This window comes from Phaethon lepturus, unplaced genomic scaffold (assembly GCF_000687285.1).
Source record: "Phaethon lepturus isolate BGI_N335 unplaced genomic scaffold, ASM68728v1 scaffold17130, whole genome shotgun sequence".
Taxonomy (NCBI): domain Eukaryota; kingdom Metazoa; phylum Chordata; class Aves; order Phaethontiformes; family Phaethontidae; genus Phaethon; species Phaethon lepturus.
In genome coordinates, this window is record NW_010509971.1 from 86,318 (window position 1) to 102,700 (window position 16,383).

The window sequence follows — 16,383 nt, forward strand, 5'->3', positions numbered from 1 at the left end:
AGCTGTTTGGTCTTGAGAAAGACAGGGTGGCCTAAAACAATTGTATAACTTGCTATATTACTTTATTGCTCTGGTTATCTGATACTTTGGGCAGTGATTGCTTTATAGTTCTACTTTGCATCTCATGTATATAATGCCACAATTATTTCTTTTACTTAATTGGGATATAAAATTAAAGTTGGATTTAGTTTTGATGGTGCTTTTGTGCATGAATGGTAGCTTAGTAAACTTGGTGATTACAGAGGTGTTTAATACATTTTAGGGAGAAAAAATAATCAGAGGTTGGGGAAGGAGGGAAGGATTTTAACATACGCAAAGTAAGTTAATTGAGTTCAACTGTGTACTAGAGTGATATCAGTATAGTACAGTATAATGTAATGTGTATTAGCATAGTACACTGTTTTAACTGTCAGGTGTATTTATTGTAGCATACAGTATTAATAGTTGAGCTTACTTGCATTGGCGTTGCTCCAATTGTGGTAGTTTATAAAATCAAGAGCAGTGCTATGGACCAGGTTTAATACCCGAGCTGTGAAGATGTGAGACAAGTTAGAGATAAACTGCAGGGCTTAGATTTAGATTTAAGAAGCACGGGTGGATATCCCCTAGCTTTCTTCCAGGGAAATACAGAATTGATCTCACTCGGTAGCTAATGTTTCCTAGTGCTCTGAAGGATGACTAGGCAACAAGCTGCTTTTGGGAAAGGCGAGCATCTGCACTCCTCACCCCCTGCTAGTGTTCCTCTCTGCCTGCCTATGTTGAGCAAAGCTTGCAGTTCATGCTGATTAGAAACAGTGAGAGACATTGCACTATTTTGAAAAATGCATTTAACCCTTACGTATTTTGAGACTTTGATCTCATGGAAACAGTGTAAGGTGGCAGGCTTCCTGAAAATGGGCAATCCTCTATGCATTTCTTTTTAGTTCTTTAGTTCTTTATCAGCCTGTAATAAAAGCAAAAAAGTACTAAATATCCTAGAAGAAAGTTATTTACATGCATGAGATCTCATTAATAGAGAAAATCCAAGGAGAATGAGAAACTGAAACATCTGTAACAGTGGAGTGAAGGATGAAGAGGTAAACTTGTGCCTTTAAATGCAGGAAAGTGAGAAAATTTGCAAAAATGCAAAAGGAGGAAATTACGGATTGCAAAAATCACAAGAAAGGAATGTGTTCTGTGAGGGCAGATGTACACAGATGAGCTTAGGAAGCAGGAGAAGAGAGAGGCGGACAGGTGTATGTCCCAGTGGTTTAGCTTTGCTTCAGCAGCCGAAACAGCAGTATACTCATTTCATTTGATGGGGTTGTGGGGTTGCTTTAAGCTGCTGCAGAATGGTAGAGCCAGAACATACTGTTGAACAGCGACATAAATTGAACTCAAATTTTTGAATATTCTCATCAAGCAATTGATCCATGTTATAACACCCTTGGTGTTTTTATTTGGAACCTCAAGGGAAATTTCATGTGGGAAGGCCAACAAAGCAATTACTAGACAGAGTCTATGTTGACACAGAGTTACAACTGAGAATATAGTTATGTCAAAAATGGGTACTATATGGAAAATCCAGCGTTATGGTTAAACTTAAAAATGTGAGCATATTACAGTAAAGGCATCCTGATATTAAGACTTCCAGACATCTTAAACTGGTAGTGGGGGAGAGGGAGCTCTGAGAAATCTTAAAAGGAAAGATTGCCTAAAGTGCTGAAAGCTGGGGGGGTGTGTGTGAATTCTGAGTGGTTTGTTACTAAATATTGAGAAAACTAAATGCTCTTTACAAAGTAAAACATTAGCTGTAGGTTATGTTAAATATTTTATTTTACCCAAGTATTGTTTTGTATTTTCCCACTTCAAAGATTTTTTCCACCGCACTGTGAGACACAACCAGAGGAGTGAGGTGGCTGCTTTATTCTGTGGCTGCATAAGTGGTGTTTTGCATTTGGATATCTACAAAGAATAGTATTAGTGGCATAATAATACTTGATGTATTTTGCACTCATTTTGAATTTGAGCAAAACACACCATTTCAACTAATTCTGATACTGAAATTTGTAAGGTAGAGGATCCAAAACAGTCTGAGAGGAGATTGTAAATACGGATTTAGCCATTTTCCAGATTAAACCTGCCTTACTTGCAATGTTCCTCTGTGTTTTCATTCTTTCCTTTTTCTTTAGTGGTACTTGATTAATTTTTCCCCTTGGGTCCACTATCTTTGTGTTAATTAATGTATTCAAACTCTTCATTCCCTCTCGTATTTTGTCCTCTATTTATTATTATTTGTCTTTCAGCACTCTTTTCATTACTTGCTGCTTTATCACTTATATAAAGTTTTGTTATTCTAGTATTACTAAGTTTACGTAGGTGTATCTTTTTCTAGGTTTTGCTCTCAAATACTCCTTAGTCTCATGAGACCTACCATCAGTTTATCTGTTTTCTCAGTTCTGAGGTGACAGTTCCCTCTTGCATTATACTTTTTGCAAGCATATCCAGACTTTCACTGACTGTGGCTCTAGTATGTATTCTCTTGCTCTCTTACCCATGCCAAAACATGTTGAGCAACTATTCATTGTGTTGTTTTAACTTCATTTTTAATATGATGCTTCCTCTTATTTTTGCATAGTAGCCAAGTTTAAAAAAAGAAGTTTTCCTCAAGAGCTTTTTTCTATAGGGTTTCAACTAGTTTTTCTTTGTAAATCCCTTGTAAATAAAGATCCTGTCTCTGCTCTGTAATTCGCTAATCCAGGCACAGAGTCATTGATACAAAAACATTTTGGGACGGCAAATACAGTATTTGCACCACTCCCTGTGGCAATTTTTTTTCAGATAGCATATTACATGTTTAAACCATAGCTGTAAATTGATTTCCATTCCTATTCCTTCTCTTCAAATTGTTTAATGACTAGGCTTGGAGTTCCTAGAAGATTTCTTAAAATTCATAGAATGGAAACTTGAAGTTCTTAATTTTGTGTAATAGATATATATTTGCAGTAAGGAAGAAGCAGGGCTCTAGCCAAAGTCCTTTTCCTTACCCTGTCAGTAAGGAAGGGCTAATTCAAGTTTTCCCCTTTTTCTTAGGTTTAGGGTTTTTTACATACCTGAAGGACGGTGTTGCAGTCAGTGTACATGCAGTTACAATCGATTGTGTGCTGCACTATTTTGTAAATTCATCCATGAGTCTGTAAGGTAGATTCCTGGAAAATGGAGAATGTGCCATTATGGATCATCTTTGAAAGAGTTTAAATTGTCTAGACTCTTACAGGAGCTCAGAAGTGAAAGAAAATAGCAGTCTGCAGCATCCTAATCAATCCTTGTGTAAGACCACCCTCTTTCTTCCTGCACTTCCTTACCTAGTTCATTTGCTGCAGCAAGAGCTGCATATGTCTGGGATACAATTTCACCTACCCAACTCCTATTCATTTCCAAAATAGTTCTATTTTCTGTGGCTGCTGAAGCTGGACAGACTACTAGACAGACTGTAAATTGGTAGCTCATCAAAGTTGACACAGAAGGAGACTAAATCAAGGTTGCACAGGGCATCTTAAGTTTGGCACTTCTTAATTTCTACTTTAATTTCTAAGCACAAAGATTATGTATTTTTTGCAAGTGATTTCTCAAATCTTTTGTATTTCTTTAGAGAAAAATCTCCATACATGTTTTCAGATAGTCAAAAAGTAAAAAGGGGTATTGGAGTGACTTAACAGATAAGAGAAAACAGTAATTTTTTTTCCTAGCAAAGCAGGAAAAATAATTATGTGAAAAAGGAGAATTTCTCTCATCTTGCATACTTTTAAATGAGGAGAGGGAAAGATAAAGGCATCCTTTGAGCCAGCTCAGCTAAGTTTTGCATTGTCTTTTCACACATCATGGTCAGTAAATGCTTTAGTCTTTAATACACTCTAAATAAGTGATTTCATGGGAAGCAGAACTAATGAAGTGATCTGTGGTGTACCTGTGTTGATCAACTTTACTTAATTATACAGAAGCCATTGAGCATACTCGTGAAGTGTCAGATCCTCTTTGAGGGATGATTTTCTGTAAGTCATATAACTCTAAAAAAATATTCAGAAGAAGCTTATAACTTTTTGGAAACTAAGTAAGCTATATAGATAAGCACTGCTGGGGAAGAGGCTGGTGTGCTCTAGTTGAACCTTTTCTTGGAGAGGCAGCAGCATTCACAATGTGAGTGTCCCTGTCTTTCTCCAGCCTCAGTCAGAGGCTGAGAGAGATTAGCAGAGACTGAGGTCATGGTTCATTCCTGAATTACTTCCTTGGCTTCTACACAACTACCTGCTTTTGTGAAAAGTATTGGAACATTTTTATATCCAAGATCAGTCAGATTTGGTTTAAACAAATAGTTCAGAATTTATGAAGAGCATACTTGCAGACAGAAATGCCACAAGTCTCATTTCCTTCTTTCAGATTGATAAAAAAACATAGAAACTTTTCAGGTGCATGGTGGCTTTCATTTAATGAGAGAAAATTGTTTCAAAGATGTTGCTGTTATCTCCAGTCTGATTTTATGAAGTGCACCAGCTTTCATCAAACTGGCTATTAAAGTTCTCCAGCTTTCTGCTGCACCACTGTTTTCAGTGCTTACAAAGTGCCTATTTTACTGTTGTTGTTTAACATGTCTGGTTTTTTTCCATCAAATAAATGACATGGGAAGATACCAGTCAGTGTTCGCCTGCTGGCTCTCAGTGTGGTGACTGGGGAATTCTGAAAAGTAAGGAGCGGCTCTGGGAACCCTGGAGTTACTTTGGTCTGTTTGGTGGTGCTATTGCTAGTAAGATTTGGCACTCTACGGATGCTGCAAATGCCTTGTCCTTCCCTTCCACATATTGGAGCAGCAAACAGTTTAAGTAAAATTGTAGAGGACCTGTACCAAATGTATTTCCTCAGAGCCATATTTGAAAAAATCTCATGCAGTTAGCAGTAGTTTCCTTGAGATAAATAAAGCCAGATCAGTTATCTCAAAGGACAGAGGCAGGTGAACAAGAAGCAGAGTATGGTGGTCCTTCAGCAGCTGCAGAGGACTCACTTTTTTGGCCTGCTGAGTTCTGCCAGATCTTTGGCAACACCCAGGTGTGGCACAGCCCACAGAAAGGCCTTTCAGGGAAGAAGGGTGCTGTGAAGGATTCTCTTTCTCTCTTTTGTGTCGTTGCTTTGCTTTCTTTCTTATGAGATGCTATTTTTTGTGGAGTCTAGAGCCTGTCACATCAGTTGAAGATCTCTAGATAATTACTTCTTTTTCTGTAATTTCTTTTAGGACTTCTCTTTCCTCTTCCCTTTACTACTTCTGAGAAACACTGAGAAATAGGGCTAGAAATCAGACTAACAGAGGACTGAGGAAAGGATCAATACTTCATCAGGAGAAACAGAAAGGCTGAGGGAAAGAGGGTGAAACCCTGGCTATATAATCCCTCTGTGATTGTCTTTTGCCTCTTAATTTCCTGGTAAATGGAGGTACTGTGTTTTATGGAGTTTTGTTTTATGTATTGGGAGAAATGTAGACATTGACTAAAAATAAAATTGTTTCTCTGGTAAAGAAAATATCCTTTGGCAAAAATGTGTATGATAGAATGTTGAAGATTGACAGTGTGTCTGTGGGTCACTGCTGAGCTGTCCTGTCAGTGTGGACCTTTAGGTGGGACAAGCACATTCATAGAAAGTAGAAGGAAGGATGGACTTCTGAAGTGTCTGTTCTTGGATAGGCACTGAAGTGAATGTCCTTGGTGGATGGTTTCTATGAAAGAGAGCTTGAGGTTCTCTGAAGCAGGAAATGTGGGCAAGTGTGATGCAGTTAGAAGAGTCTCTCTGGATTTCCAGAAGGCCTTCAGTGGAGTCCTCACTCTCCTAAGTGAGAAGAAGCTGAGAGAACAGAGTTGCTCTATCTCAAGAGGAAAAGGCAAAGGGAGATCTTACTGCTTTCTTCAAATAATGAGAGACTAGAGAGAAAGTGAAGCCAGACTCTTGATGCAGTTCCATAGTAGTAAGATGACAGTTAACATATCCCAAGTTGAAACATGGGAAATTCCAGTTTGACATAAGGGAAAACATTTTTGCCATGAGGTAATCAAGTACTGCAGGCATAAGGGCTCAGGGAGGCTGTGGGATCACCATCCTGGGACATACTCAAAACTCACTTGGGCAACCTGATCTAGTTGGCCCTGCTTTGGGAAGGGTTTGGACTAGCTGACAGTCAAGAATCCTGCTAATTGAAATTATTCTACAATTGTAGACTTCTAAGGAAAAGAAGTAGTTATGAGTCTGTCCTTGAGTGGACAAACATTTGATAAAAATTATAGGAAACAGAATAGGAATAAATTATCTGTTTTTAAATAATAATTATCTATTTATTATTTGCAAAGTTGGTGGATTAAACCTTTTAACTATCCAGAGAATGCATAATAAAGAATCTGTGGTATATGAAGCCTCTTCTAGTATGGTAGAACAGGGATCCATAATTTTTCCTTTGAGAGATACTCAGTATTTTTTAAAGCTGCTCTGGGGTTTATTGTAATTGTTGCAAAATGTTGTAAAAAGCAGAAAGAGAGTATATTGGTACATTATAAGTACAAAGTACTGCTACAAAGGAATTGGTCTTAGCTGAAAGCAGTTTGCCAGACAGACTGCATATGTTCAAGGCCTTTGCTATTACATTATCCCACACCTGAACTGTGTATTATAACAAGAGGCACCTGGTACCAAGTGTCAGTTCATACAGCAGGTAGTCATAACTGGTTGATAACTAGCCTAGCAGCCTGGGCCCAGGGCTGTCTGCAAGTGAACACAGGCACAGTTAGGGTATCTGTGGCCTGTTGTTAGCAATGGCAGCAATATTTTGACCCTGCCTTTGGCTACAAAAATGCTTATGCAGTTATGCTGTGTCGGTGTGCTCAAGTTCGGATTGTCTGGCTCTTCTCCTGTCACTGGGCACCACTGAGAAGCGTCTGGCTCCGTCGTCTTTGCACCCTTCCATCAGGTATTTATCCATGTAGATAAGATCCCCACCCAAGACAGGGGAAGAGCTTAGGCCCGCACTGGGCCTCTCTTGTTACAGAGGGAGGCTTATGTGGTTGCATGTGAACAAGGCAGGTGGTGGATGAGTCTGGATGTGAAAACAGTCTTTGATAAAAGCATTCTGAAAGGGTATATATACCTCAATGGAGTTCAGATATTTACATTGTTGTATCTTAGACTTAACTTTCAGCCCTACCTGCAAAGTACCTATGTTTATATTGCTAGATTCGAGTAACTTCTGACAGCATGCAGCCCAAGTCTGGTTCCACACATGCCATGATAAGCTGTAGTTACTAATGTTTTGCTCCTGGAGCCTCCTGGCATTGTGAATAATTTGAAGATATAACCTCTTTGCTTGACAGGCTCTGAGAGGCAAAGTTAATAATTAGAAATAAAGGACAAATTTATGTGTGTGTATATTAGAAACAAAGAAAAAAAAATCTCTCAAACTCCTGTTGCACCTGTGTCGAGCCTTGAATGTAGTTCTGACCTACAGAGTCAAACCCAAGAAGAGAGAAAAACCCAAGCAATGGGGAAGAGAATGGTAAATAGGAGAACAATTATTCACTCTTTGCAAAAAAGGCTTATCAATAAAGTGATCACGCAGCAGCTTTAAAAATAGAATGAGGTACCTTCTTAAGGAATGACTAAACTGTGGATTTCATTGATGCACAGGTCTGTGGAGATGAAAAGTACAAATGAATTAAGAGATGATAGATCCGTTAGCAGCTGTTAAATCCAATAGTGTCAGTGTGGCTTAGCAACCTGCAGTTCAGGTAAACCCTAAACTAATGCCAAATGCAAGATTCATTTAATGATGACTCGTACTCGCACTCTTCCTAACACCTAGCGCTGTTCACTGAGTACAAAAATCTGTATGTTAGTTTTTGTTTCATAGGTCCATGAGGAATGTTTTTCTGAACAAAAGTTTCCTTACAGCACATGTGCAAGGAAACTGCAGCAATGAATAGTGCTCACAGAACTGAATCTTGGAACCAGTACTAAGTAAGCAGGTGGAAAGTTTCAGAGGAGCATAAGCCCAAGAATAGGATGGAGTCGGTGCTTTCCCTCTCTCCTCAAGCATAAGTGTCCTCCTTGATCACAGACTTCTCATTTAGCCAGAGGGAACTGAGCAATGCAGGGCAGGATGCGGCTGCCGGATGACTGCAATTGTGGATGCTTCCAAGTGCAAAAGCATTAAGACATTACCAGGAACAAAGCACTGCCTTCGGGGTAGCAAAGACTCCTGAGCCTCATGTTCATGTCATTTACTGTTGTTCAAGTCTGAAGTTACCTGACAAAAAGGTGGGTGCCTTGTGAGAATTACTGCTTCAAACCAACAAAGCATGAAAAGATCTATTATGTGAATTCATTCAGTACAAATACTAGAGTGCAGGTTTAGTGGCTTTGGTAATTAATTATTTGACTTCTGTTACTCCAAGTCAGTAGCATTAACATTGAGGTGAAAAGCAGCGTACAGTTTACAGATGCAAATGCTGTAGAGCCATATCAAAACAGTTTTATCTGCCTTAAACTAAGAGTAAGGAAGTTTCCTTTATCAAAATTTTAAGACTTGAACACATGAGGTGTACTATTTTTTGATGTACTAAATTATGCAGGCCTACTTCTTTCTCAACTAGTGGTTTGTGGAAATAGCATGCTTTTTTCCTGAAGAGTATTATTTGCCATTTTATCGGTTTCATTACTGTGAAATCCTTTGGCAGTGTTGGCTGTCAGCTTTATTTCTCGCTCTTCTAAATAATTCTGCCACCAGCAAACTTTTTCTGCTCCATTATCATCCTTTCTTGCAAAGCATTTATATCTGCTATTTCTATCAACACTGATGCTTAGAAAGATCTATTGGTAGGTTTATTGCATTCTGAAAACCAACCATTTTTGCTGTCTTTGCTTTCCTATCTTTTAATCTGAAGTCTTTATTATTGTATATCAACTTCTTTAAGAACTAAGATGAAGGACATCATTACAGGATTTTAAAAATGTAAATGTGTTGCACAAATGTATGACTTCTAGCTGCTTATTGATGCCTCATGGAGCTCCAGAGCGTTTGTGAAGCATTACTTCTCAAAAATAACATCAACCCTTGAATAGGCCCACCAGTTCTGTAGTATATCACCTCCCAGTCTGGCACAGCAATCAGATTTAATGGTATGTAGTTCTTTGGGTCACTGCAGGAGTCTTTATTTTTCCCTTTTTTTAATCTTCTGACACTCAGGTTTGTTTAAGCCAGTAGCAAATTCTCATACATAATTGGAGCTTAGGAATTTCATAGGATTTGGTTTCGTTACAGTAGACATTAAGTTTCTATCACTTTTTACTATTATAACGTGCACTTTTTTTTTTTTTGCAACAAGGAGCAATTACTGAGGAGTTGTTGACACAAATCATTGTCCTCTGTGTGAAAATTTCTGATGGTCTTCAGTATATTTCTTCTAAAAGCTGTAATGAGGGAATCGTTACCTTTTATCATCTGGGTCAAATAACATTGTTTTTTAAAAGAGATAAACAGTTCCCATCATAGGAAATACTAGTTAAAAAGTCATCAACTTCTTAATCTCATTCAGAACTTTGAACGTCTAAATGTAATATAGAATTGCTCACTCTAAAATGAAACAATTATTCTTGAATTTAGGTATCAGAAATAACAAGGATTTGATCCTAAAATTCCAGCATTTTTGTGCAGTGAGCCCTGTGATAGTCAAAACAGTTAAGAAGTCCTCCTAGCATTACTGACGTTTTTGACAACATTTATTGGTGCTCCTTATAGCTATTGGCACTGTTAACATTGCTGATTGTTTTAAGTCAGCTTTCATTTTAGTAAACTTCAAGAGATCATATTGAGGTTTCCATACTGGGCAAGACATCTTACTATAGGCTGAATTTGATTGTGAAAGGCCCACAGAAACAGTTCAGCTAATTTTTCAAATGACAACAAGAAAAACGTGTTTTCTTGCTTGTGTTTTAGTTATGTAAACCAGAACAATAATGGATTTATGGGCCTTGTATTATGGAGGACGTAAAATTCAAAATGCTTTAGTAGTGGTCCCTTTGAATGTGCCACTTTCTGTCTCCGTTAATGACAGTGTATGTTACATGTACATGTCACCGTTGGACATGTAATAAGCACAGAATAGGAACTGTAGGTGGCAGTCAGGCATTGGGAGGAGAGAGCACACAAGGGCCCTAAGAACGATGAAAGGATTGTAACAACGAAAGTTTCCTCTATTCCAGAACCTAGTTTTCGTTGCAGATTTTCTCAGCTTTAACATCACATTGCAATAGAGAAACATGGCTCTACTGTCAAGTATCTGTTCACAATGACAACTAACAAATTACTTTATTTGTCATTTTCTGTGCTATCTGGTGGAAGTCTGTTCTATTCATGTTTCTTATACTGCTGAAGACTCACAGTGGGGCTAACACAGCTCTCTAATGTCTTTTCTGGTCTTCATCTAATTAAAAATAATCGTTTGGAAGGCTTTTTATCAATATCAAGACCTGAAAATTCAGGAGAAGGAGCTTGCAACTAAGTGCTTGTCCTGTGTAACATTTATATTTGTTCTGAAATCTAGAATAGCTTACTTGAAAATGTCTAGGCAGTGATAGAAGGCGAGAGAAGCCCGGAATTTCTGCTGTAGACATCGACTATGAACCATCAAAACAAGAAGGCCGGATACAAAAGCTTTGTTGTTGTTTTTTAATCAATATATAGAGTTGTATGACATACATTAGGTTGTGAGATGAAGGGACTTAAGCTAGCAAGGTGTCATCAAGGAGCAGAATATAGCATGTTAAGGATTGTCCAGTGAATTCTTACAGTGTGGTGGTGACAGTGTTTTGATACACAAGACGAAGAACACAAATGGAAAACACTCTCTTCTAGAGGTGATTCTCATTATTGGGATAGCAATGTAAATGAGCTCTGTCATTAGAATAATAATATTCCTAGTTCTATGAGAGCAAAGTGAAGGGTGAAGCAATGATAATGGTCTTCAAAAGAGGAAGAGACTAAACTGAAAAAATAGATACACTGCATGGGAAACATGACCAAGGGAAAAAAATGGAGAGCTTCCTGTTCCAAAAATTATATTCAAGACTCAAGTGCAAAATAACCTAAAGCAAAGGAGGAATATTAATTATAGCAAGAGAAGAACTTCTTTGAGTCATGTACTATGCAATGGTCTCAAAATCTAAGTGGAATGTGAAAAATCAAAGAATTAAAGGTAAATATTCAAGAATTGCAGGAATATGTTGGACAAAATCAGAGCAATGTATAAAATAAATAAAACAAAGTTGAGACTAGCAAAATTATATTCTGGTATATAAATTTAATGAGCAGAAGGTCAATTAAAGAATTGGACTGCAGCAAGAGAATACACTTTTCGTGTGTATACTGTGTGTCTGGTGAATAGTAAGGCATTACCATTGCAGGGAGATTTCGGAGAACACGTTTGAACATATTTTGGGAACTGACAGATATTTGGGTTTGGTTTTGTTGTAGACTTAGGTGAACCATCAGAGTTCTTTTTAACAGTTGCCTGTGAGTCTTTTTTGATAAGGTTTTAATTGCATGAGGCTGAACTTTTTTTTTTTTTACCATTGGAATTCTTGCTGATTCATTCAGTAAGAGTTCACCATCTAAAACTGTTCTAAGGATGAATTAGGGTTGTCTTGTTTAGGAAGATACTGGCTTTTGAATACTGCTTCACTGACGGCAGAAGTTGGGCAATGTAGAGTCCATGCAACAGGAAGAATTGGGGAATAAGTCAATAGAAGGTCTTCTATTACGGTATGTGCTACAAAGGCTGAAATTCAACTAAGTATTTAGGCTAACTTCTTTCTAGAATCCTGACTTCTGGTTTCAGTAAGGTGTTTCAGTTTTCAAGCACGGAAATCAATAGAAAGTTAGGAGCTCTGATGGGGTTTAGGAGTCTCAACATCTATTTGGATGTGCTTCAGCTGTCCCAATGCTGCTTCCATTTAGATAATGATTAAAGCCTATTGATTCCAATGAGGTAAGATCTACTTCAGTGTTCCTATGTGATCGTGAGCAAGGCACAGAAAAATAAAATTTTTAACTGGCGCAAGTAATTTCTGGTTAGTGTCAGGCAGCTCTCTTCTGGGAGCAGTAAATGAAGTGTTACAGAAGTGTACCATGACCCAAGTTGAGCAGTGAGAAATAACGTGCTCTTTATGGTTTGACTTCAGTTTTTGTTTGTCATCTTTCATACAGAGATTTGTCACTAACACTTCTGAGACGATTAAAAATTGCACTTATGGACATTGTAGAAGTGGATTATTTCTTATGATCTAAATGGTAAGTGGGGAGAAAGGTACAGGAAATGCACATTGAATGGTATCAAGGGAAAGAAATATTGCCCGTCCAGCCATTCTGTAATCATCATCCATCTTTGCAAAGTCTTTATTAAACTTGCTCTCTCTTGACAATTTCAACAGTCAAGGTTACTTCCCAAGTACTCTGATCCCAGCTATCGACTTGCAGCTAATGCAAGAGAGTACATTGCCTTTTTCATATGATACTTTCCACTGCAAATCTTCTAGTGTCTTCATCTTGATGCCTTTATAAATCTTTCTTCTGGTTACTGTTTTTCCAGTTTGTGTGGTTGAGAGATACTAATCAGTCACCACGGATTTAAGGTCCCGCGATTAATCCTTCTTTGGCAGGAGTCTCTGGGCTTACTTTATACCCATTGACTTTAGTCTTAAGCTGCAATTTTCCCACCACTTTTCTTGTAGTTTACTCAGTTTGGGTAGGTGGTCCAAAAGAGAAGGGATAAAATGGGCTCTGTCACGGAAGTGACAGAGTGAAGGTACCAGAGATTAAAACTGACTATATAGTATAGTTAGTATACTACATAGTATATAATTTATTACCAACTCTCAGTAGTTTAGATTTCAAGAGTCCATTTACTAGCGAGTAATTTGTTTTTAATAGTAGTGTTTAAATGGCTGTGGGCTATTATAGCTAGAATACCACTGCTGCAGTGGCCTTGTTTCTGTCACATAAGCACCCCTTTCCTATAGAAATACCAGAATTGCTGTATGCAAGTGGACATTGGAGTGTAGTATTTGGTATGATGGCGTTCCCTGATTTCCAGCAGTGGTTGGTACCTTCTGTTTCAGAGGAGGAAAGGTATTCATGGGACAATCTGCATCCGAAGAGTACCCTCTTTAACTCCCAGTATCAAAGGTTGGTTGTTGTTCAAACTTGAGCACTTACACATCTTACAAAGCTCTTGGAAATTTTCTGTTGTTACTTTTCTTTTCCAGGGCTTACTATGATAACTGGTTAGTCTTCTCACTATAAATACATGTTTTGAAGCCACTGAGTCTGTGGTATGTTCTTCCTCCTGGAAATGTTATATCTTGTTTTGTACACAGGTTTTTTGGTTGTGGGGTTTTTTTAAGTGTATTAATCCAATTCTGTATAGACCCTTTTAGTCTTTCTTTTCTCTAGTTGAAATAATGTTGTGTCCTCTGTATGGGTTTTTTTTCTTCTCACTTTTACAAGCCAGGTTGGGTGACAGGATTAATTATTGACCAACTAAATTGGTATCTGTCTTTAGCTGAATGTTAAACGGGAATTTTGTCATTAAGGAAATATACTTACATGTCAGCGAGAAGTCTTTTTAATAAAAACACAATGGATGTGAATAAGTTTGAACTGAGAACTTGGTACTGAAGTAGAATAGGCTTCTCCATTTGTTAATGGGCTAAGACAATTTAAATCCTCTTTACTAAATACAGAGTGAGAGCTTCATGATAGAGGCCAAACTTCGTTTAGAAAAGGATAATAGACTACTAGCAACATGATTAAGGCAGAGATTGTAGGAATGCACTCCACACCTTCAATTGTAGTTTATAGAAAATGCATTATATTTTAAGGATTCACTTGAAAATGAGAGAGTTAGCTTTTCACTAATAAAAACTACAAATTTGAACGGTGTTGACTACATTGTAGTATTCAAATGTTGCGATGACACCGTGAAATGTGTTGTGAGCAGAGTCTTTGTAGCATATTTACAGTGTTAAATCAGCTTCCCAGAAAAACAGACAGGACTGTGTTTTGGTCAGGTGGGGAAAGCTGGTGGTAGGAAAAGCAGTCAGGCCAAACCTATTACACTGCCATGCAAGTAGAAATGCTCATTTTGCTTGACATGACTTCCAGTAAACTTTGTCATAAAAAGTGGAGGAAGGAATGAGACATGACAGCGAGTTGATAAGTGCTGTTCATCTTCACTCCTCTTAATACTTGCTGACACTTCCTTGGCAGTGTTGAGCTCTAGTCCACCCTGGCATCCCTAGGAGATGTCAAGAGTTTTGTTTCATCCTGTGTATGCCCCTGCCTCATGCACCCAAAGAGCTGGACCATTGCTTGTTTGGAAGATGTGTGTAGAATCTACATCAGACTTATCTGTAACACATGTACACAGTGATCAGTAGAAATCCTAAAGTTCCCAGGAGATAGATGATGCTGTCTTAGTTCTAGTCATGGAAGGTAAAAAGTCTTCGCATGATTCAAGGGAAACTGCCTGTGGTCTATAGTCCTGCAATTCCCTTGGCCAATTTAGTGGCCAGCTTCCATGTGTCTGTGGTACCGTATGTACAATTTGTTGTCTGATAGTAACATGGAGGGTGTGTGCATCTGGTACAAGCCGTCAGCTTCATCTGAGCACAGTTACTGCATCTGCGAAGTTGCTGAGTTAAAGAAGCAGTGCTTTAAGCAGTCACCTCCTGAAATTGGATTCCTTGAGAGAAATTGTTCAAGGAAAAAATTATACTTGACTGAAGTAATACGCAGGAGGTCATTTAAGAAGTAACAATATCTGAGCCAGTAAGTAATAGTGACCACAGTATAATTGTATTGCGTATCCTCAGGGAGAAAAGACATAGAGAACCAAAACAGAATTATACAAAGTTGAAGGGAGATCTGAATTTTGTGAAGTGCATTAACAAGGAATTTTAGTTATGGTATTTTTACTTTTTCTGACAATGGAACATGGTTCTATGGAAGCCATTTAAGATAATTAGCAAAAGTCATAAATAAAACTGAATAAAACTAGAATTAGAGCTGTAAAAAAATAGAATAACAAAGGTCAATAGGTTACTTATTTAATGAGGGTTATATTACCAATGAAAAGAAGTGCAGATGACAGCATGTCAGTGAGAGAAAGAGGTATTAATGCAGCTGAGGTGGATTTCTAGGAATAACTGTCCACTGTTCAATACACTGAGACATACTGAAACTGTTTCACTTATTCAAAACAGAACTTTCAATATTGGGGGAAACATTAAAATACAGCTGTGTTTAGGGATGATTTCAAAGCTGACAGAACAGGTCTTCAGCTGTCGTATGGTAGTATTCTCTTGGGTTTCTTGTTTTATATTAATATATTGCATAACTAATTGTTTATTAAAAATACGGAAATTACCATGCACAAACTTCAGTCACCATTGTTAGAACTTGGGGTTGACAGTGTTATCCAGTATGAAATAGGTAACAAGTAAGTACTATTTTATGAAGTACAACCAGTTCAAGATATCAGTATTAAGTTGCATTGCAAAACGGTACTCCTACTAAGAAACTTGGGATTGGTGTGCTATAACTGTGCTTGCATATTTTGAAATGCGTGTGTTTCTAATGCTTGATTTTCAAGGAATAAAATATCGGAATTAAAACTCTCCCATAATATTTAGTATGCTTTACTTATCTTTATTTTCCTTTTGTACAAGGGTACTAATACTATTAGCTCTTAAGCTTCTACTATAACAGTTTGAATTTTTGGTGCCATGCAGTGGATCATTAATCCAATTGAACTTCTTGGAAAAAAAAAAAAAAGTTACTCTTTGTAACGTTAATGATGTTGGCATGGGTTTTGTAGCGCTGTGGTTTGCTTAAGTTTTCTGCATTTCCTCCATTAACAAAAGAAGATTGTGAAATGGCAAAAAGAAGATCATGCAATAGCAAAAAAGACGTTCTCTATGTTGTGTTACATGGTTGAATATTGAGATAATATCTAGTTGCAAAGGCAATAATGTGTAAAAGTATTTTATTCATTTATATGGATTGAATTTAGGATGATGTCACAAGAATTTTCATTTATTACTGTTGTGTTGTTGTATTTTCAATTTTGGTAGCTTTGTTCAATTTAACAGTGAAAAGTTAATCCTATCAACTTTGCTGTTCAGGTAACAGTGGGAAGTGGCATAATCCAGGTGAAGGATCGCATAGGTACAGTTGCTGCTTTTGCTCCTGAGCTGGCTCACATCTTGACTGAGCCATTTGGAGCCTTTGGTTTTGGAAAAACTTGCTGACAAGGACACCAC

At 37.7% G+C, this 16,383-nt stretch overlaps 1 protein-coding gene across 1 annotated transcript in view; it reads left to right on the forward strand.

Annotated features, from left to right (window-relative positions):
* LOC104625194 (cohesin subunit SA-1-like) overlaps nucleotides 1–16,383 on the forward strand; it is a gene marked incomplete at its 3' end in the record, with an annotated part of 101,114 nt that overhangs the window by 44,195 nt on the left and 40,536 nt on the right. The gene's annotated exons all lie outside the window — the stretch shown is intronic.